This window comes from Diplotaxodon limnothrissa, linkage group LG18 (genome assembly GCF_057381915.1).
Source record: "Diplotaxodon limnothrissa isolate DT_005_m linkage group LG18, D_limnothrissa_male_GT1.1, whole genome shotgun sequence".
Classification (NCBI taxonomy): Eukaryota; Metazoa; Chordata; class Actinopteri; order Cichliformes; family Cichlidae; genus Diplotaxodon; species Diplotaxodon limnothrissa.
In genome coordinates, this window is record NC_140613.1 from 7035512 (window position 1) to 7058894 (window position 23383).

Below are 23383 nucleotides of genomic sequence, written 5' to 3' on the forward strand. Positions count from 1 at the left end.
TTGGTATGCAGAGGACTTCATGGTTGATTAAGTAACAGCAAAGTGCCAGGTCCTATGGCTGGGGGGGGGGGGGAAGCCCAAATCATCACCCGTCCACCACCATGCTTGATAATGAGGTGTTTGTGCTGATTTGCTGTCTTTCGTTTTTGCCAAATATGGTGCTGCACATTAAGGCCAAACATCTCTAATTTGGTCTCATCTGTCCAAAGGACATTGTTCCAGCAGTCTTATGTTCAGATGCAGCTTTGCAAAACTGAGCTGTGCTGCAAGGTTGTTTTTAGAGAGAAGAGGCTTTTACCTGGCAACCTTTCCAAACAAGCCCTACTTGTTCAGTCTTTTTGTAATTGCACTGTCACAACATTTAACAGTCAACATCATAACTGAGGCCTCTAGTTTGAGATGAAGCCCTTGGATTTTTTTTTTTTTTTTTTTTTGCAGTTTCCCTGAGCGCTGAATGGTCTGACTTTAGAGTGAATTTGATGAGAGATCCACTCCTGGGAAGATTATGGCATGTGTCACAATAAACCTGAATACTCCAGACCAGCAAACTGCTAAAACTTCTGCTTTTATAGAGGTGCCCATACTTGATGATGATCAATTAATCGAATGCATTTCATTAGCAGCACCTGGCAGCTACTTGGTCTCTTAATTCTGGTTGAAGCAGGAAGGTGCAAATAAAGAGAATTCAGATTTGGGATTTTGTGAAGTTCAGCTAGTCGCTGTTTCAGTTGGTGAACAGTTATAAACAGTCTTAACAATGCTGACCTTAGAGAGAACAGAGAGAACCAGAAAATCCAAAACAGAGGAAGCTATCAAAGCTGTGTCACATGACCTCAAGGCTTTCCAGCACCACCAGTTTAATAAACACACAAGTGGATTTCAGTGTGATTCATATGTGGAAAAACACTGGGGTTCTTTGTTTTAGAACTGGGTTACACTCCACATCACATGCACCCTGCTGCCAAGTTTTTATCATCATGTAGATTTTTTTAAAAGTGATTTACTACAAGTTCGTTGTATCGGTCTGCATTAACATGGGTTAAAAAAAGTAAATGAGTGTAAAATACACAAGTGAAAACTCTCCTTTCGGTGATGGAGATGAAACAGGGTATAGGGTCCGTTTGAGTAAAAGTAGGCACGGCTAAGAAGATAATTAGAGTAGTTAATCACAGCTGCAATTTGTGGACTGCCTCGTGATAATAAATAACATTATAAGGATATCTATGTTTTTTTTCCCTTTTCTCTACCCAGCAACACATTTAAATTTGATGCAGCTTGACATTTCAGGAACATACAGCGAACTCGTCATCGTACAGAGGAGAGGCTGGAGGGGGAGAGGAAAAAGGGAGAAAAATAGAGTTCCTCCAGAGTGTGACGGAAGGACCAGTTGCTCCTTACAGTTTGTCTCGAGGCAAAGCGCTTCATGATAAGTCAGAAAAATGCCCCAGCAGAGACACAGTCACAGGACCAACATCTCGTAGCCCGGAGGTGTCACATGAATGGAAACGTACTGTTAGAGGGCATTTGTGTTGCGTGTGCAATGGTTGGTGGAGCTCGTGTTTTCAAAGTTGATTTCACGTTCTCATTTCTATTATTATTCCCAGTATGTCTCACTTATTTATATATATATTTTGCTGAGGCATGGTTTGATGTGAATAAATGAAGAATGGATCATTGGAAAAGCTTGTTTCTTTTCTATTTTGCAGGAACATTTATTTCAATGAGGAGAGATCACTTGGAGGAATTGAACATGATTTATTAAGATAGAGAAAATAAAGTATTTGGGGATTAGACTCCGATGGCCCATCATGGCTGAAAGGAATCCCAGCGGTGATAGGATTTAGAATAGGACCCCACGGAGTCGAGACGCTGGTGGTGGTGGAGAAGATGGAGATTATGGGTTGAATAGAGCTCTGGCTGAGGTGTCTGAAGTGGAGATGGGGAGGAAAATGACGGAGAGCACAGATTTAAACCATGCGACGCTGAGGCTGATTGGCTCAAACAGGGTGGACAACTAGATGATCGGACTAGAGTAATGGTGTCGGTATTGATTCAAGATTCTTTATTCGCCACATGCATAGTTATACAAGCATAACACGCAGTGAAATGTAACCTGACTCGCTCCTCGACTTGTGCAAAAGTACATTAAGTGAATTAAATAAGAATAGACAATCTGAACATTTTACAAAATAGACAATATGAACATATTTCAAATTAAAAGAATTTGAAATGTACATTGTGCCGGTGGGTTTAGAGTGTCTAGAAGAGAGTCCTGTCTCAGTCACGTATGGATGATGTGAGAGGGCGGGCGTGTGTGGTGTTGGGGGGGATGTTATGGTTTAGGGCCCGGATGGCTTGGGGATAGAAGCTCCTCTTGAGTCTCTCTGTCCTTGCCCGGATGATGCGGAACCTTCTACCGGATTGCAGAAGTTGGAACAGTTTGTTGCCAGGATGGGACGGGTCCTTCAGGATCTGCGCTGCTCTAGTCCGGCATGGGAAAGCCGTAGCACAAAAGCAGGCAGATCAGTGATTGCAGATCTTCCTTACTGAACTTATGCATAAGCTTCATTTAGTTGACCCCAGTGTTTTAGGCAACAACGAAGAAGAGTCAGCAAAACTAATATAGCTTTAAGGCAAGACCAGTAAGAGTTATATATAAGATTTAAGGTAGATCAGACAATATTATTGTCGCTTTGCAACCCACATTTTCACTCCACTTCTTCCTTTACGTGGCGTGTCCTACTTAATCATTGTCATGTCTGTCATTACTGATACTTGCTCCGTCCTGTAATGAGGTCTTGCCGCTGCTATCTCCTTCTGCATCTTTCCATTTATATGTATGCACATGGAACGGCTGGGAGGTATGCTCTCCTCCCGCAATGGAGGGTCAGGGAGGCCCCAGGACAGAGCTAGGCAGCCAGATATAAATTACTGCAGATGGAAATAACTATAGAGGTCCTGACTGAAATACACTTTATTGCAAAATAAAATAAGAGAAGAAAGTGTGATGGGCAGCGACACTGTTACACAGACTGAAGGAGTGTAGGAGAAGCTTGTTTGGGCTTTTTATTAGGTGCTTTGAGGAAACAAACCCTGGTATAAAATAGATGGTAGAATCAAATTAATGGACGCACGCGTTTATGGATGGGCCGATAAAAGGATGGAATTCAGTGTGAGGGGAATAAATGTCAGAATGGATGGATAGATTGACAAATGATTGGCAAGATATGAGTGTTTTTGATGAAAAATTACATATAGGCGACTGAAGGGATAAAATCATTTCTGGGTGACTGAGAGAAGCATGACACGATTAGTGGATAAAAGGGTGTTTACCGAATATATGAATACATTTGAACAAACTTTGTTCCCTCCTCTTCTGAAAGTGTGCGTTTATACCACATCAAAACACGTCGTCTCGAATGTCATCCTTTGTTTTGTGGCTTTAGACCGAGGCGTCGCTTCACCCGCCCCGCGCTCTGAATTCTCAGCATTCACTCTGACTTTGCCATTTTCAGAGGAAAAATAAAAGCCTCCCTTCCAGATGGTTGTATTTTTCAGCTCCACAGCGACCACACAAAACAGGAAGGCTGAATGTGCTGCTGTCACTCCACGAGTGACTTGTGGCCCAAAAAATCGAGGCGGGAGCCTTCAAAAATAATTTAGCTGTTTGTTTTTGTGTTCTTTTGTGATCTTTAACTTTAAAGCACAAAAGCACAATGAGGATTAAGTCAGCGTCATCATGTTTGCATTCTGAATGAACAGTTGTAGTGCCTTATGTAATATCATTTCCATTTTTTTCAGTAATGCACAAACAAATTTGTGATTTCTCGAGTACATTTGTAGAAATGGCAGGCACACCGGGACTATTTAAACTTGTAAAGCAGACCACCTTAAAGCTGGTGGTTGTTTTTGATTGTAAAGCCAATTTCATAGTGGCCTCTGACAGTCCTCAGCCTCCACTGCAGGATGCATGTGGGTGCAGATGGGGGCAACAAGAGGCCCCGGGAGCAGTGGACTCGCGTGCCTCGGTAGAGTTGTGTGGTAGCTACACAGAGAGTGACGGAGAGCCGAAGCCGACAACCAACACCGTGGTTGCATGCTGAGAGATCCTCAGCGATACAGAGACAAAGACTTAATGTTCCTTCTACAGATCTAACAATAGCTGCAATCATAAAAAACTGCATGCTTTCTCCTTTAAAAAAAATGAGCACTAAGCTTCAATAGAAATAGAAATACACACTGAGGACTGAAGTTTGATCGTTTAATCCTGTGTGGTCAGAAAAAACGTTCAGCTTTTTATAGAAAAGGGAAAATCTGCTTCATAAGAAGAGATGAAGATTAAGCCAAAGGTTAGAGGGTGAAGTGATAAAAGCAAAGAAGGATGAAAAAGAGATCAGAAGGGCACCAATATACTCAGAGAGACAGCGAGCGTCATGCTGGTTGGCACGGTCAGTCTGATCCTGACCTCAGCGACAGACCTCTCACTGTTTCTCTCCACCTCCTCCACCCTCAGGGTGTCCTGTCACTTGTTTGATCCAGTCGCCTCCTGCCATTACTTTCTTTTTCTCTGTCCGTCGTCTTGCTCTCTTCTCCCTGTGAACTCAGTGTGCACTTGCTATGTTTTCATCCCACGTTCTCCCCTGCTCGCCATATGCTCTCCCTCTCTGCTTGATTTGACAAATGATGGCGAACTTTAAACCGTGTGCAACCTGAGCTCTCGGCCCTGTTTGACAAAAAACAAACACAAAACGATAACTGGCCAAATTACAGCCTACCAGCATTTGCTTTTGTCTGAACCACATTATCATAGAAGACGATATTTGCGAAGGTGTAAGAATCGGCTTTTTAAAAAAAAGGGTCGTGAGCACCCAGAATAACTGAGATGTAGTGGCCTTAGATAGAAATGTGTGCATACACAACCAGAAAACAGAGTCCTTATCTCTGTTGTTTACCAGATATTGCACGTAACCTCTCAAAGATCTCATATATTCATTAACTGCAAGCCATGAGCAGGGGTAACCTGACAATCTAGGGTGAAACTGTCACGGTTTGCGGGGGCAAGCCGTGTGGAATATATATAGGACCAAAAGGCGGCAGCTCTGGTGCAGGTGAGTGTTTATTAACAACAAAAATGCAAACAACAAAGGCGCTAGGAACATGAAACTGAAACCTAAACTGGGTAAACTAACAACACAAACCAAGAATGACGGTGCAGGGAGGTCCGGGGAAATACATACAGGGAGACCGAGGGGAAACAACACAGACGAACCAGCAACTACTATGACAGAAGACACAACTTAAATACACTCAGAGAACACAGGGGGATTACATACAGGTGGGGACACAGCTGGGAGTAATAAACATGACGAGACTAGGGAGGCAAACTGAAAACACTCACATAAGACACAGACCTTCACAATAAAACAGGAACTTACACATGAAAGGACACAAACTAAGAAACGCGGACTAGATACAGGAACACACGGGCAGAACAGAGTAAACACTAACCAGAGGAAGAACAGAACCAAAATCGCGAAGAGAAAACACAAAACGCTGGGTCAAAAGGACCCAGGATCATGACAGTACCCCCCCCCTCAAAGGCTGGCTCCAGACAGCCCAACAAGAAACAAAACAGCCAGAAAAAACAGAAAACAACCCGACCAGGGCGGGCGGCGGGGGCCCAGGAAGGAGGGCTCGAAGCAAAACAAAACCGGAGCACCAGAAGGCCAAAAGACAAAAACAAAAAACGAGCCCAAAACCAAAAGAAACGAAGCACACCAAAACACAGGAAAAAAACAGAGTCCAAAACAGAAGAGTTCAGGGGGCCGACAGCACAGGAGTCCAAAACAGTTCGGGGGGCCGACCGTGCGGACGGCAACGGCGGCGACGTGGATACAGTTCGGGAGGCCGGCCGTGCGGACGGCAACGGCGGCCACTCAGGCGATGGCGGTCCGGGGGCCGGCCGTGCGGAAGGCAGCGGCGGCCACTCAGGCGATGGCGATCAGGGGGCCGGCCGCGCGGAAGGCAGCGGCGGCGCCCAAGTGTCAGGCGCACCGGCCGAGGCTTGGAGGGCACAGGACCAGGCGACGCTGAAGCAGAGGCAGGACCAGGCGTAACAGAAGCACAGGCAGAGGCCGGACCAGACGAGGATGAAGACTCGGATGAAGCCGGACCAGACGAGGCTGCAGCTGGCGATGAGGCTGCAGCTGGCGATGAGGCTGCAGCTGGCGATGAGGCTGCAGCTGGCGATGAGGCTGCAGCTGGCGATGAGGCTGCAGCAGACGAAGCACAGGCTGGAGCTGCAGCAGACGAAGCACAGGCTGGAGCTGCAGCTGACGAAGCACAGGCTGGAGCTGCAGCTGACGAAGCACAGGCTGGAGCTGGCGTAGCAGATGGTGGCTGGATGGGCTCCTCGGGCCCTCCAGCTGATGTGGCATGGTGCTGGTGCGGTTCTCCTGAACCCCCAGCTGACGAGGAAGGTTGCTGAACGGGCCCCTCGGACCCTCCAGCGGAGACAGGAGGCTGAACGGGCCCCTCGGACCCTCCAGCCGACGAGGCATGAGGCTGGTGTGGTTCTCCGGAACCACCAGCTGACGAGGAAGGCTGCTGGACGGGCTCCTCGGGCCCCCCAGCTGAAACAGGAAACAAAGGCCGGAGCGGTCCGTCGGACCCTCCAGCGGAGACAAGAGACGAAGGCCGGAGCGGCCCCTCGGGTGGCTGCTTAAACTCCAGGGGTCCAGAATCAGCTGAGGACTGGGACCTAGCCTCTGGGGAAGCCCTGGAGCGGCAAACTGTGCCAAAGGCGGCTGAACTACAAAAAGCACCTTGAGGTAAAATTATACTTTCTCCCTGCATGGAGTGAGTATGTGAGACCACTATTACTGGAGCCAGAGTTACGGGTAGCGGGGGCACTGGAGCTACTGGGGCCTGCGCTACAGGCGGCACTGGAGCTACTGGAGACTGAGCCGAGGGTGGCACTGGAGACTGAGCCGAGGGTGGCACTGGAGACTGAGCCGAGGGTGGCACTGGAGACTGAGCCGAGGGTGGCACTGGAGACTGAGCCGAGGGTGGCACTGGAGACTGAGCCGAGGGTGGCACTGGAGACTGAGCCGAGGGTGGCACTGGAGACTGAGCCGAGGGTGGCACTGGAGACTGAGCCGAGGGTGGCACTGGAGACTGAGCCGAGGGTGGCACTGGCTGCGCGGGAGCTAACTGGGCTGAGAGTGGCTGCGCGGGAGCTAACTGGGCTGAGAGTGGCTGCGCGGGAGCTAACTGGGCTGAGAGTGGCTGCGCGGGAGCTAACTGGGCTGAGAGTGGCTGCGGGGGAGGTGATATGCTGTTCACAAAGTCATCTGCCGCACAGAACACCGCCCCTGAATGAACAGTCATACAGTCCGCAAATGGAAAACAGTCCTCACTCACCACAGCCGGCGAATTAGAAGTCCGAACGTCCAGCTGTGGGGTGGCGCGCTTGCGGCGCGATCGGCGTCTCCTCCCCGCAGACGGCTCCGACGGGCCGGGCAAGATCACATCCGGCGAGTCGGGCAGCGAGGCAGGAGTGGCTGAGAGAAGGTGCGGTGTGAGCCGGAGAAAAGCCTGCGTGGTCGGAGGAAGCGAGTCCAATAGCCATGGCAGGCCGGAAAAGAGCCGTTGCAGCCGGTCTTCTGCTGCGCGGCGAAGCTCTTCCGGGGGATGTTCCAGCCATAGGCTGAGAAGGATCTCCACATTGTATGTGATGTCGTCCTGGAGCTCCTCGGACGGATTTACTGCCGCTGGGTCCATGGTGGCTGGTTCGTTCTGTCACGGTTTGCGGGGGCAAGCCGTGTGGAATATATATAGGACCAAAAGGCGGCAGCTCTGGTGCAGGTGAGTGTTTATTAACAACAAAAATGCAAACAACAAAGGCGCTAGGAACATGAAACTGAAACCTAAACTGGGTAAACTAACAACACAAACCAAGAATGACGGTGCAGGGAGGTCCGGGGAAATACATACAGGGAGACCGAGGGGAAACAACACAGACGAACCAGCAACTACTATGACAGAAGACACAACTTAAATACACTCAGAGAACACAGGGGGATTACATACAGGTGGGGACACAGCTGGGAGTAATAAACATGACGAGACTAGGGAGGCAAACTGAAAACACTCACATAAGACACAGACCTTCACAATAAAACAGGAACTTACACATGAAAGGACACAAACTAAGAAACGCGGACTAGATACAGGAACACACGGGCAGAACAGAGTAAACACTAACCAGAGGAAGAACAGAACCAAAATCGCGAAGAGAAAACACAAAACGCTGGGTCAAAAGGACCCAGGATCATGACAGAAACTGAGTTTTCTGTTTTCATGCCTCCTAATTAGGAGCTTAAGATTAAATTTATAAGATTATGAAGGATTTAGAAGTTTTGATAAGCTCATAGGAATCATGCAAACAACTTTAAGGACACCCTGCACTCAAAATAAAGTCATGCAGGGAAAAAAAACAAGGAATACAAGGAAACCTCTACAAAGAGCATAAAGAGACACCTCAATCAAAGAACTCAGAGCTTTGAGTTATTTAACGGTGATTGTTTGGTTGATTGGATCTTTTTGAGGCCTTTAAAAGAAAAAATAAAGATTTCTTTTAGGAAAAACACACCGAAGCACTTTACAATAACTGACAGATAGATTTACAGAGCTGGCTGGTGCGAGGTTTTTAGAATTTATTTAGCTGTGAATGCAATAATTGACATCCACCATTTAGTACGAACAGAGGTTAAACACTGGCGAACAAACAGACTTTCACCAGCTGACTTCTCTCTTTCAGCAGCAAATATTTGTGTAATAGGAGGAAGGGTGAACTCTGAATCCTGCTATTGTTTCTCTTATGTAAGTTAATATTGTTTAGATTTGCCTTTTTTAAACAATTACAGGCCCCGAATTCTGTGAATCAGCTCTCACATATGGAAACACTGATTCACACTGACTGTATCAAGGCAGGCATTAAACAATAGCGCACATACCAGCTAAGCAAACACAAAGTCAAGTGCGTGCACACACACGCGCGCGCAATAAAACTAACAATATGTTGTGAATGTAATCAGAGCCATTGTGGACTCATCAGTGAACTACACACACAGACAGACACTCACACTTTCACACACAAATGAAAACACATGTCAGATTAGATCCTTAACGAGCAGATTAGCAGGGAGAGAGCCTGCAGGGGGGAGAAAGGGGGAACCTAGTCGACAATGTCACACACACACAGCTGCAATCACAGGATTTACAGGACACACTCGCTGATACACTCCAGATGTCCTCAAAGCAACACACACTCACACACTTATACATCAGAGGGCATCAGAGGGCTTCCATCAGAGTAAACAGCTGGATTTAACGGTGACGATAAAGCTTCTTTTGAACTCTTTTTTTTTTTTAACGACTTCACTCGTAACGTCACTTCGTAACGACTTCACTCCTCGTGCTTCAGTTTCAAGCCGACTTCTGTGAAAACAAGGACAGGTCAGGCTCGGGATATGAGGGTTAGAGGTCAGTCAAGGGGTCAAACTGTGTTTTGACCCCCTTCAGGGAGGACGAGCAGCTTGAGAGGCTTTTAAATATGCGTAACAGGGAACCAGCCCTCAGTGCAGCCTGAATGGCAGTTCAGTCGCGCGATGGACAACGGCCTTTTTCTTCTTTAGCTTGTAAAGGAATGTGTTGTATCTGTCTGGGTAGAAACATCCAGAGTGACCTCTGAATGAGACACGCAGGCAGAAGATACACATCTTGCGGGCAGATGATAAACAGACGGAAATGTGTGGGAGGCATAAGCAAAAACACACAGATATATGCACGAATTAAAAATTAGACCAATGCATGCATGTATGAATGAATGCATTCATTGTGTTGACCCAGCCCAGCTAACAGACACATTTGGGCCTAATCTGAGCTACGTGCTGCACTTACAGCTCATTTGCAGCCCAAAAGTGTTGAGCTACGTTTGACATGAACAACAGCAAATATTTTGTGAGCTACAGTGCTGTAACCTACCTGACATTTGGCCAATATAAGGTGAACCTGCGGCTGAGTTAAAGCAGCCAGACCAGAATCGATGCCACCATTCAAGTTCAAATGTGGCCCCAAAGAAAACCAGTGATTTCTCCCAACACTAGTTGCTACTATCTAGAAAAACTTTGAGAATAACTTGATTCTTTACTTTCATGTGAATAAACTTTAGTGCAGTGTGTCTGTGTCTTTCTTAGTTTAACTTTTGCATACATTGCAAAGCACAGTGAGTGGAGGTAGGTGACTCTGCATAATGAGCTGTAAGTAGTTTTGAATTAGACTGATGAATCAAGGAAACTCCCCAGGAAATGCTGCATTAGTCACCAGAGATATTTTATGCTGTTCTTTGCTAACATTTAGTATAGTGCACATTTATGTGAGCAATAACAGGCAGTTGCTGTGTTTAGATGAACAGATAAGACACGTCGGTTATAACTGCCGAACATTTTTATTATGGGAAATGGCGATTAGTGTTAATTGAATGAGGAGAATGTAGTTCTATTTGGCTCTTTGGAGAATGTGCATCAACTTTTTGGTTGTTGAATGATGAGAAATGTTTCAGCTTTCCAATTAGAACATGCTGTTGTTTTAAAAACTCTAATCCTATTGTTATTCATCTTGCTAAAGTGTTAGCGTGGAGCTCCAGAAACAGTAATCCTCAAATAACACGAGACTCATTTGGGTGTTTATGTTTTTATTACTGAAAAGCCAATTTTGCAAATGGGCTAATCTCCATATAACTTGGTTTATTTTCCAAATGTTAGTCATTAAGTCCCAACACCAGGAGGCAGTTCTGCTCGGTATCATCTTTCTGTCAGATTGAAGACTGTTTCGCAGCCTCTGAGTGTTTGCTCTTTATCTCTCTATCTGCCTCCATGTCTGTCTGTCAGCAAGCGTCCATCGCTGCACACTGAACAATCCCTGCTAGAGTTTCTATATTTGTGTCTGAATAGGGTTGGATAATTAATCTCACATGTTTTTGGAAACTAGAGAGGAGAATGTATAGCGGGGAAAGCCTCTCTGTGAATGCAAATGAACTTGTCGAGTGCTAACGCATGTCAAAGTGCAGTGGAAGTGACAGTGTGTTTATTGCTTTGACCCCGGATCACTTCAGAGAGGTGAGGATTGAGTGTCGGTTGACAAAGGGTCTTTTTCCTCCCAAATCTCTCAGGTACAAAGTGAGAAGTTTGGAGTTTTTCAGGATTCAGACTCAGAAACGCCCTGCTGTGTTTATTGAAGTCTAAAGTTACCCAGGCATACTCAGGATGTAGCAAATTTTATGAAGCTGATTAAACTTTATCTCATTTTCTGCGCTCACAGGAAACACCTGGATTTTTATTACTTGTATAAAACATACAGGCTTTAGCTCATCTTTTTTTTTTTCTCATAAAACAGAAGCACTTCGAGCAACGGAATAACTTTCCGACTCTCCAAAATGTCGACTCTGACGTTCGTTCTTTTCACCTTTTCCACACTAAACACAGACGAGTTTGCAGCAAATCTCATTTCATCCTTCTGGGTCCCTAAACAGTCTGTCTAAGAAAGCGGAGGGGAAAACGGTGTTCTCTTTCCCCTTTCTGCCGGATTAAGGCTTCCTAAATGAGAACAAATTCCACCTCCTCCTCGCCTCCGTTTTAATTTCCCAGAAGGATTGCGCTGCCGTGGCTTTGTATCTGCACGGCCGAGGTGAAGGATGAGGATATTCATACTTTGGCTGCTTGGCCCAATTTATTTTTTGGGCAAACTTCTTGTGACTGTTTAATCCTATTGGCTTAAATTGGATTTGCTTTAATATGTTTTCTCAGTTTTTGAGATTCATCATCATACCTCAGTTACAGAGTCTCATGAACAATTTGTCATCTAGGACCAAATTTGCATGTAGGTTCAGGGTATTTGATTAGCAGCCATGGCCATTGATCATCTAAGTCTGTTAGATGTGAAATGACTCTTGTGTTGTGATAAGTGTGTCCTTAACTGCTGAATTTGAGAGTTAGGTCATTTTTTCTGATGCTATTCTTAATCTCAAGGCTGGCATAAGCTGCTGGGTCGGGTAGAAGTGATGAATTATGTGACACCACATATTTTACTTGTCACTGTAGACTTGCCAACCGCTTTCTCTAAACCCTTACATGCATAATCTTTGGACCATGTAAAAAAGGATATTCAAGAAGCAATGATACACATTTATCAACACATCTGGTGAAGAACCAGCACAGTCTCACAGCCAGGCAATTTTCTCCTAGCTGGAGTCCTCTGCTGATGCACTGTAACACTGAGAGCAGCTTTTGTCCTGGTTAGCACAGCTTGGCATCACATTTTAACACCTTCAGCACCACTATAGCACCATCTTTCCATGTGCAGTTTTTCTATTGTAGAGTCAGTTAAAGAAGCCCCGTTAGGAAGCTTCGAGCTGAGCATTCATAGCCTAACCAGCTTAGTGACTGTCAAACTGAGGACATTGGGATTGACAAGTTGCTAGCCAATGAGCACTGCCTGGATAATCCTCATTTCTGACTCTAAAGACTTCTGACTCGACTCCAAAGTCTTCTATGCAACCAGAACTCTTTTGGCACCAAAGAAAGCGCTTCAACATTTGCTTCACTTATCACACCCAGAAAGTTCATCGTTTTCTATCAAATATCAGGTTCGAATGAAAGGAAACGGCGAAAACAAATGGGAGAAAAATCTGTCTCTCTGTCGATAGCCGACGACACCGCTATTCTGTCACGGTGAACTGATGGGAGTCGGGCGCAGACTGAAAGTCACAATTAAACAGTTCTTTATTCACAAAAATACCAGGTGCAGAATATATACAGGTGGGGAGAAGTCGGGGGTGCCAGGATCCACAGGTCCTCTCACACTCATATTCCAAACACAGTTCCACGCTCCGCTGGGGGGAAATCTTCACACAGCCACGCCAAACAACTCACGCTCAGGGTTCCAAAACGCAGGGTTAGAGGTTTACAAGAGACGGAGGTCACAACCAGGAAACAAACTCGCGAAGGAAAGCTTTTCTAATTTTCACAAAGCTGGGATTTTACACTAACGTGTCTAGCACAATCATTCAGCGACAAGAGACTCCAAGTCCCGGCCTTAAGATGTGGCATAGAAAGATTCAAGATCTTTCATTTATCACGTGCATAATTATACAAGTACAACACACAGTGAAATGTGTCCTGATACGCGCCTTGACTGTGCAAAAAGAGAGAGAAAACATTATATACAGTAAGTAAAGAGGACATTATGTGCAGGCAGTGAATGAATTATATACATTAAGATAATTAAATTAAATAAACAATCTGGAAATTTACAGTTCAAATTTGGGAAGCCAGAGGATCAGGCGTGATATGAGAACGTGATAACAACGAGTCTCGTCTTAGCCAGTTATGGTTGATTGGGGAGGGGGCATGTCCTGATTTAACACACGGATGGCCTGAGGGTGCCCAGATGGTGCCAAACCTTCTGCCTGATTGCAGAAGTTGGAACCGTTTATTGCTGGGGTGGAACGGGTCCTTCAATATCTGAGCTGCTCTGGACCAGCATCTCCTGGTGTGAATGTCCTGAAGCGGGGGAAGAGCAGTCCTGCAGCAGCGTTCTGCTGTACGGATCACTCTCTGAAGAGCTTTTTGTCCTTGACACAGCTGTTCCCATACCAGGATGTGATGTTCTGCGTGAGGATGCTCTCCACAGCGCCTGTATAGAAAGTCCTGAGGATCTCTGGTGAGACCCTGAACTTCCCTAGTTGTCGTAGGTGGTACAGGCGCTGCCTAGCCTTTTTTGGACTAACATGATAGATGCGTGTTTGGAAACAGGTGTGTGGGGAAGGCAGAGCGGCGAGAGAGAAAAACGTTAAAACAAACACATGTCGCCTTGTAGGGCTGACCGGGCAGACACAGGGACCATGACATATTCTTTTTGTTCTACTTACTGTCTTGCATATTTTGTCAGTTTTTCGAACAGAAGCATTAGCTTTGATCATCCCGGGCATGCCTGGTGGATCAAGGCATTGACGCCAGAGCTCGAGCTTCTCTCTGTGACACTAATGGCTACTGAAAGATTACAGCGTTTGATGCACTGGGTTGAGAATACGTTGGAAGGCCAGTGGTTTGCATGCCTGAAAGGATTTGGTGGCATCTAACAGTCATGTTGCAGTTGTACCGAGTCAGTCTGTGACAGTGGGGCTGTTAAGGAATATATTGTGTCAGTTAGGGAGAACCCAATTTTTAAAAATGGACACGTGTGTTGTGAGTAATTGGATGGCATGAATGCAAGTGAGTATTTATGCAAAATACGTGAGCGTGAGTAGAAGAATGACTAAGAGTATTGTAAGGAGATGAGTTGAGCTGCAGCGAGTGAGTAAGACAGCGAGCAGGAGATGATGTCGATTTCTTGATGAACACGGAGGAGGTGATAAACGCAGAGGGATGGACTGGTGTGTGTTTGTGATGACAGGTGGCATCGTAGTGTGTTTTCTGCTCACGCGCTCAGACACTACACACACGCACGCACACACATGTGCCATCTGTAGCCTCCCAGCAGAGCGACTGGTCAGGCTGAGTTTATCGGTTAAACACAGAAACCACTCATGTCTTACAAAATCGGAACATTGTAGCCGTCAGCATCCCCCCGTGTGCGCGTGCGAGTGTGTGCGCATTACTCACAAGGACAAAAATGTCTTCACAGAGTCACACTGTGGGAGCTTGGCTTGCATTTAGGGACGAAAGCTGTTATCAATAAGGAAAGCCATTAAATTAGTTGACTCGGTTTATAGTTGAGGGTCAGACGTGTAATTTAGAGATTCGAGGTCAGTTTAAATCCTGGGAGAATGAGCGTAAGTCTGTTTTCTGAAGCAACAAAAACACTTGAGAAAACAATGTTTTAATGGACAGTTTTGAGTTTGTGTATTCAAGAAGCTTGTTATTGACAGATGTTCAGTGGTATGCACAAAATCCGAGAGAATTTGGGGACCACGTTAGAACATTTATGTCCTTCCTCACATATTATTTTTCCAGTCAAGCTTAGACAGCACTGTGTGGTGCCCCCATTGTTGAACCAACAGGGAAGTTCTTCAATTGGCCACTTAACCTCCTAGGACCTGGCGTCCACATATGTGGACGTCATATTTTGGGTTGTCTAGACCAAAATACTAAATTTTGCTCTACAAGGGCCTGATATCCATTTACGAGGACATTATACTGCCACTGTTCTATTGAAATTCTAAATGAATATCCTCATATGTGGCTCTTGGAAACAAAAAACAGGTTAAAAAAAATCTGGTAATTCTTTGTTTTTATATTCATTGGGTCCCAATATGTCCAAATATCAAAGAGAAATTAAAAATGTATGCCACGGAAGAGCTCGGGTCTTAGGAGGTTAAAGTTGGTTTTGCAAATCACACAATCCATTGACTCCCATGTTAAACTGTCCACAGCAGAAACAGTCATTCTCCTTGCTTGGTACAAAAACAATTTTAGCTTCCACAGTTTTGTTCTCACTCCATATGTTTTCTTAATGTACATGTCAATAGTTGAGCTGTATCAATAATTAATAGACTTATTTTTTTTATGATTAGGCGTGTAGCCTGTTTGTTAAGTGGTATTTGGTGGGCAAACGCACTCTCACTCTCAAAGCGTAACGTTTTACGCTAGGTGACAAATCGTCAGTATATTACGGTTCCGGCCACCCAACGTGTCCCTAAATTACGAGTTCAGAAAAATGAGGAACATGAGAACCGTTTGGAATGAATCTACATGTACGTTTATTTTACTTAAATCACTTTGGAAAACACTATCTAACACGATTGAGGTGGTGGTTAAGATTAGGGATAAGGTTAGGGCTGGAATAAATCTATTCGATTTCATCCACAGTCCGGCGTGTAGCATAGGAACGCGGAAGGTCACCTTTCGCGTTCTCGTGGAATGCCTTGGGACGTGACGAATCGTCAGTATATTACGCGTTGGGAGTGCATAACCTGTGCTAATTCAAGTCATACATCTGTATGTGATTTATATGAATGTGCAATATGAATATTACCAAATTATTTGAATTCTATGGTGGAGGAAACTATGGCTGCACCTTGCTAAACAAACTAGCATGCATTAGCTCATAATTTATTCACCTTCTTCAAGTATGCTGACTTTTGGCTCCATAAAGACAAAACAACATCAGCCAAAATGCTAAAATCAATGTGGAACTTCACAAACCAGTGAGCAACATCCATTATTTACACCTAGTTTAACTAGATACACCTAGGAAATGATGCACAGATCAAATGTAGCATTCAAGGTGTGTGCGCCATCGTTTCTGGCGTACAAAAGTCCTAAATGACTCATGAACAGGAAAAAGGATGTAACAGAAGAGAACTTCTGATGTAAAGGCTGCTGACAATTTTGCCTTGTATTCAGTGCAGTTCTTGTTTACAAAGGCAAAGGGAATTTGCATTGACGGATTTTCGGGTAATTATTCAGGATATACAGTTTGGCAGCTTTAGCTGCTTAATACATTAAAAGTAGATTTTCTTTAGGCCCGTTGGACGATGATGCATGACAATACCTGTTAAATTTAGAGAATAGGGCATGATACCCTTTTAAAAACAGAGTACTGTCTTAGTGTTATCGACACAATGGCTCTCAGCCTGCTGCTGAGTCCAAAAATATTTTGCTGAGGTTGTTAAAAGGCTAATGAAGGAAATCACTGGATGAGACAGTGCATGAGATGGGTGCTGTCGGAGAAAAGTGGGCATGCCAAAAAGTTTATTACAGTACTTGATCAAACTTTACCACCTGAAAATGACTGAAAGAGAAGCTTTTGGAAGAACCTTTTAATGTCTGGAGAGGAAGGTGGAGCGCAGTGTTTGCACAGAGGGATCCAGACGAAAGGAAAGGGATCTGGTTAAAATAAAGGGATGTCAAAGAAGAAGGTGTGACGGCGCTCTGCAGAAACACTGAGTCATTCCCAGCTTCAGCTTCGCCTTGCAGGAGGTGAATGTAGCAACAGCTCAAAGTTCACTCTGTAAATGCTCCTGTGATATGTTCCAGATGTGCTGTAAGAAGTTAGCCACAGGGGTAATGCAATACAACGCAGCACCATGAGCATGTTAATGAGTTGTAATGCATTTGAACAAGGGTGCATGCTTACAATTCAGCACTCCAGTAGCTTGGGAAAGAGGTGAGAAGGAATTCGGGGCTGTGTGAAAAATTCCCATTCCATGTCTGGATCTTATTTATTTTAAGTGGTAATCTGCCACATCCTCATTTGTGTTAAATTTGGCAGCGCTGGGTGAACGAAATGGTCACTGTTCTCAACAGTTTTCTTTGCACTTACCGTAACAGAGATTACTTATCTGCGAGGGTGATACTGTGACACGTTTATTTGTTTTGCTTTAGCTGGTTTCTCAACTGAATGGAAATTATTTTTAATCAGTGAAATCGCATCTTTGTTTTCCCAGTTAGGCCTGTTAGAAATTTTGCTAGCCGCCCCGTTTCCATAGACTGTACAGAAAAAAATGCAAGTGCATGTTGTTATTGCACATAAATAACAGACATATGGGACTAGCATAGGCCAAGCTATCCATTTTAGCTGCTGCCTGTGCTGACACGCCCAGACTTTAATCTTTAACTAAATCCACACAGATGAGCTATAACAGCAGCTCACCCCCCATACGAGTGTTATAAAGGGAGAAATTAGCTACTTTGTACTAAACCTTTGTACCAAGCTGTAAACATGTTATTTTGTTGAAGTTGGGGATTTTAACAGAGGCACACATGAGAATTGTCTTAGAGCCTCTAGTGGCCACTGGAGTAACTGCAGTTTTTGACACCTCTGCATAATCGTTATTTTTCAGGTGCCCATTTCTCATCATTTAAAATATAGCGTTATTGTTACTGCTGTTAGGTTAAGACCACACGTTAGGTCTCAACTTTGTTCAGTTTTAAAGCCAAAAGGTGGAAAAACAAAGAAGGGGATGCCACACCGCGCTGCCACAAAGGGCCATAGGTCGGACTCAAACCCTACTGCACTCCGACCGTGTGGCATATGGTCACCTGCTCACCCAGCGAGCTGAACTGGCACTCACAGTCTCACCGCTTAGTCATTTTCTTTTGCAGTTAAGACTGTAGCGTCCTCGCCTTATAGATTTTGTCAGGTGGTTATATATGTAAGATGAATATCTGTAAAGACTTTCCAAATGAATTCATAAACTTTCAATAATCATAGTCTCCAAACATATTTAGAAACTTGAGAAAGTGCATCCAAAATAGAGATGCAGACCAGTTTAATCTTAACCTTCAGCTTCTTTCATCTTGTAACTTTTGCAATCAAATCAAACCGTAATTATAAAAGTGACAGACCTGGCTCCTTGGGGCACACTCCCTTAATTTTCTGAGGGGGGAAATTGCACAAGTATTAGCTTACACTGAATTTTGTTAAATTATGAGTTCTTTGTGCTATAGAGTGGACAAAAAAGTCGCACATTTCTTATGAAACTGTTTAATTCTTGAAGCTCCTGCGACTTTATTATCCACCTCTTCACCTTCCTCTGCTCTTCTTCTACTTGCTTATTAACCTTCACATGCACTTCCTGTTCTATACATGACGGTCAGTAAGTGCATCCATTAATTGCTTAAAATGTTAATTTAAACATCTGCTCTTGGGCCTCCAGATGGAATGCCAAGCATTTTTGCCCTTGAGCAAGGCATTTGCCACGGACAGCTGCATTTGGAGGGCATGAATAGCCGGTGTGGTTAATGAGTGATGTGAGGGGATGGAGAGGAGGCTGCAGGGCTGAAGACTGAGAGACTCTCCTTAACTAGAGTGTGAAGAGACAGACCCACTTCATTAAACGGGCTGTCTGTGCAAACACTCACTGCCTGCAGGACTGGCTGCAGTGACTGAGGGAGTGAGTATAGCCATCTGCATGCAGCCACACACACCAGACACACACAGTTTCTGTGCGCCTCGCTCTCCCTGTTATTTTATGAGCCTTTCTAGGGGAGGACAAGGGAGGGAGAGGTGGAGGAGCTGGGTGGAAGTTTGATGCTATGAATAAAAATGCCATCACCTACACATCACCGTCGGCACTAAGACTTTACAAGTGAGCACTTAAGTCCATTTCTCACCGGGCATGTAAAGTCGTCTGTGAACGCATGCAGAGCAAGACCAGAGACAAAAGGAAAATAAGTCAGAAAAGGAGAAAGAGCAGATTTTGTACACCCAAGGCGAACGTATCCCTGTTTAAACACAGAAAACCTCATCTGTCCCCTGAGCTGTCTGAGAGCTACTGTAAATTTCACAACATTAAAATTAAAAGCATTTTTTTTTTTTTATAAAATGCTGCTGTCTTTTCATAATCATGTTTTTAGAGGTTTTTGCTGCCGTAATAGGCGTATTAGTTAAATAACTTGGGGCCTGTTAATTCACTGAGCTTAGAGAGTCTGCGTCTGGGCAGCTTTGGGCTTTGACTGTGTTTCTACTTTGCCTGCTGGTGTAAAATTCTGAATTTTGTGGCATTTCTTTGGCAACTGATCCTGTATGATTTCTTTACAAATATGTTATTGTTAGCTGGATGAAAGTACAAAGCCATTGTCCTTAAATGTTTGCAGATTTAAAGGTGTCCTGGGAGAGCCTGGTCTAAAATGAGCCTTTATTTTACCTTGTTATGCTGTGTCTCCTGTCTGTCTGTATTTCCACTTTTAACCATCTAATAAAGGCAAGAAAAGCTGTTTAATAAATCCAGTTTACACTGTTAGAAAATAAAATATCCAAATGGTATTTTTTTTATAATTTACTAAATGACTTTTGCTCACCTGTTCAAGACCTTACCTATAATCACCGCTATGATTTGTAAGATTTGATCTAGAAACATCCTCACATCTGTGCACACTGATGCACAGGAGCTTTGTTTTTCCCTCACCGTAAAGACAAAGAGACCAAAAAACTTTAAATCAAGATGTCTGCATCAGATACAGGAGAGAAAACAAAGCCCTGCTGTCAGACTCACGGGGAGACTCTTTGAAAACTACTACCTAACAAGCTCTCTGCCTGCACGCTAATGCTGTTAGCCATCAGGAAAATCATCAGTCAGCAGTCTGAGTCAAGCTAACCGTCTAGACGAGCTCCAGTCAAAACCCACCGATTAAGTTTCTGTGCGAAAGCCATAGGTGTGTTTATCGTTTCTGGTTCAAACGCATTAAACTGGTCATGGTTATCTGGGGAAGCTTGTTTTTGTTTTAAATATGCATCACTGTGGGGAAGAACTCTGATTTATGTGAGTCTTATCTACGAGCTTCTGACCAACAAGCTGCTAAAGGAATATTTTCATATTCGTTCCAGCTTCCTCAAGAAAACTTGTCTGATAGGTCAGAGGTCAAACTTTGCTTCAAAACAAAAACCCTAGAGCTCTTATGGATTTTCTGTCTTACTCAAGGACGGCACAGCCAATCACGTCCCACTTCTGCCGCTCTTTTATTTTACACATATCAGCTCCGATTCTTCTTATTCCAAATTGCCTCACTTGCTGCCTTGAAAGGATGAGGCTTTGTACATCATATATTACTGCTGTGCGAAATATTTGTAAAGCACTAATCAAAACAGCTACTAACGCTTTCAGACACTGTAGAAATAATAAGAGATACATGTCAAAACAAGGACATGAAGAGCAGAGTATAAAAAGGCCAACAAGTGAATAGTGAGTAATGATTTTTTTTTCTTTCACATCCTACATGTTCTGAGTGCCGATGCTGGAGGCAGTCTGAGCAGTATAGCTGATTTCCAGTGGGTTTTCCCGTCATAACAGCCAGACAGGAAATTTAACAGTGTTTCCCACACACTTAGATTGTGTTTGTGGCGTTTAGGATGAGGCCGACCTCTGTGTGCAGCATCCACACGCTCTTAAATTATTATTAAATCCCTTCTTTAAACAGGTTGTTTCCTTGAGTTCAGGATCTATTCCTAGAGAGAGAAACAAACTGACTTATAGATAATACAGATGCGATATAAACCTGATATAAACCATATAAACCTGTGAAATGAATAGTTAATTCCAAACTTTGCAGAAGAGCTTCATAATGTTTCTTTTTTTCTGATGTAAAGGAGGCCCGTCAAACCTTTGCAAACAAGAAATCCAGTGCACACAACATCACACAGCTTCCAGGTGCACAGAGATGCATGCATAATGATGATATTACAACTATAATAAAGTGCTGACAAAATGTGTAGATTAAACAACAATTTTGCAAGTAATAAAAAAGAAAAAAAAATTAAATAATACCATAAAATCTCCTCTGTCTCAGCCTGAGGCATTTCAGCAAACACTGGAGCTGGACCTCGACCCTAAAGCACTCACTTTTTGGATTATCTGCTTTCTTAGGCAGTGAATTAATAATCATGGCGTAACTGTTTTCTAGCAAGCAAGGACAAAATATTTTATTCAACAACGACAAAATCCAGTATTTTTGTGCACTATAGCTTACTCTAATCTGATCTGAAAGCAATCGATTTGATATGAATAGAAAATGTTTCATTTTCAAACCCTGTTTTGACGATGGGCTCGTCACATTTGGTGTATGTGGTCTTGAATCTGTTCAACCAGCTTGCATCTGAGCAGACAACCTGTGCAGCTTCTTCAGGCCCAGTTATTTATTTTAGCTCCTGCATAGCACAAAGAGATGATTATCATCACATACACACACTTACAAGTGTATTCATATAGCCAGACATCCACTTTTTACTCATTTCGACCCTTAAAAGTGTAGTTAAGGTGCTGAATAACATGAGTTGATGTGCAGAGTATTTCACAACATGGCCTTGGATAAACAAAAACACACGTATTACTGATTACACACTCACACACAGACTTGAGATGTTGTAAAGCGGACGATGGGTGGACAGAAGGGTGTCGGCTGGTAAAGGATGAGTCTGCAGCGGTGGTGGGAGGTCCACGCTGAGGGCAGAGACTGATGAAGTCTCTCGGTGCGCACGGTGGGATCATCAGAATCAGAATCAGAATCAGAATACTTTATTGATCCCTGGGGGAAATTATTTTTTGTTACAGTGCTCCATTTTAAACCAACATTAAGACAAGACAGACAATACGCTAACTAAGAATAGTACAATATATACATATATATACATACATACATACATAAGTCACTTATAAATAAATAGTTGGAAAAGAAACATGTGTAGCTGTAGCAGCAAACAGTGTGTTAAGTGGATGCGTTGTACAGGGAGATGGCCACAGGCAGGAAAGATTTCCTGTGTCGTTCAGTGGTGCTTTTCGGTAATCTCAGTCTCTCACTGAACGAGCTCCTGTGACTGACCAACATGTCATGGAGTGGGTGGGAGGTGTTATCCAACATTGTCTTTATCTTGGACAGCATCCGCCTCTCCGTCACCACCTTGAGGGAGTCCAGCTCCATCCCCACAACATTGCTGGCCTTACGGATCAGTTTATTAAGTCTGTTGGCATCTGCGACCCTCAGCCTGCTCCCCCAGCATGCAACAGCATAGAGGATCGCACTGGCCACAATCCCTGCAGCCTCCCGGTGCTTCATCCTGCCATGTGTTCATATTCCTGTTATCTCTGCCTCTCTCTTTCTCTCTGTGGTGTCCCTCTGACTCCCAGACGGAGAAGCCTCATGTCCGATCTCATAGATTCTGTTCACGCTACAGTTTCCTGCATCTGATTCTCTTTTCATTTACCCACACATACTTGAGACAGAGCTGATGTTTTCTTATCATCGTGAAAAGAAACAACATGCGCATGAAGTCCAGTGACTATATGGATCGCAACGTGGGGTTAGATTTAAGCAAAGATCATTTTTATATGAATGTGCAGACGTTCTAGAGTCACACAAGTCTGATCCATACGCCGTTTTTGAGGTTGAGTTGTTTAATATCATACTGCCTTGTGAGCTGCCTGTTGTTGCACAGCCCATCCAGATACCGGCTCTAAATCTAGGCAAACAGTTACAATCCTCATTAATTACAATGCTGCATCAGAGCACATTATCCAGCTGAGACCGTTTAATCCTACAACAGTATTAGCTATAAGGACAAAAACCCCAAACATTTCAAACAAAGCCAGCCAGCTGAGGTGGTATTTGGGGAAACGCCTCGATTCAGTCGAAATCCAGAAGCTCAACAAAACATGTTTGAGAACGACAAATATGCTCTTCCTTTGTTGTGGTTTCACAGTATGGGCGTGTCCCCTCAGCTCCTCGAGCAGTTGGAATCAAAGTATTTATGAAAATGCATTCAAGAATAGATAAATCTGTCTCAGCAACACAAGGCAGGACCTGTTCTTGCATTGTGGGAGTTTTTA

At 44.1% G+C, this 23383-nt stretch overlaps 1 protein-coding gene across 1 annotated transcript in view; it reads left to right on the top strand.

Annotated features, from left to right (window-relative positions):
* Nucleotides 1-23383, top strand: part of LOC146613001 (neuropilin-1a-like) — a 94997-nt gene that overhangs the window by 7377 nt on the left and 64237 nt on the right. The window lies entirely within an intron of this gene.